The sequence below is a fragment of the Trichinella spiralis genome, assembly GCF_000181795.1.
Source record: "Trichinella spiralis strain ISS 195 chromosome Unknown Scfld2, whole genome shotgun sequence".
NCBI lineage: Eukaryota > Metazoa > Nematoda > Enoplea > Trichinellida > Trichinellidae > Trichinella > Trichinella spiralis.
This window is the reverse complement of record NW_003526941.1, coordinates 9,785,059-9,785,648: the sequence shown is the minus strand read 5'-3', so window position 1 is coordinate 9,785,648 and position 590 is coordinate 9,785,059.

Genomic DNA, 590 nt, shown 5'->3' with positions numbered 1-590 from the left:
CATCTGAATTTAAAAATACGGTTAAAAAAATTTCAACCAACAAAGTACTACGCTAATTAGATAAATTAAGCTTCAGCTGGCAGTTATACGAGATTTATGCATAAGATGCTTTTCCATTTGTCACAAATTGTAGCTAAAGGTGGCTTTAATACAATGGCAAAATCAACAACTGACAAATTGTCCACAGTTGCTGTTTTGAGGTAAAACTAGGAGGGGCAACTGCTAATTTGTTAACATCGTATTACATTTTTGATTTTGCAAGCCTATTCTCTGAAATTGTTCCTCGTATTTAATTATTCCAACGTTTCTTTCTTTCGCTGCTGTTCACACGAGTTGCTGTTTTTCCTTTCATGTTTTATTTAATTGAAAAATAAAAATATACAATTTTGTTTAAAATATACATCTGTGGTTATACATTTTGTGTACATTGTATTAAATTTTTATTTAAAGTAAACCGACCACTCCTCTGACTAAACGTTCATGATGCGATTGTTGTATTCGATGATAACCAATGATAATGAAAAGATCAGTTGGGCATTTGAAACATTTTACCGATCAAACTGAAAGCAGAGAAGATATTTTTTGTCTCA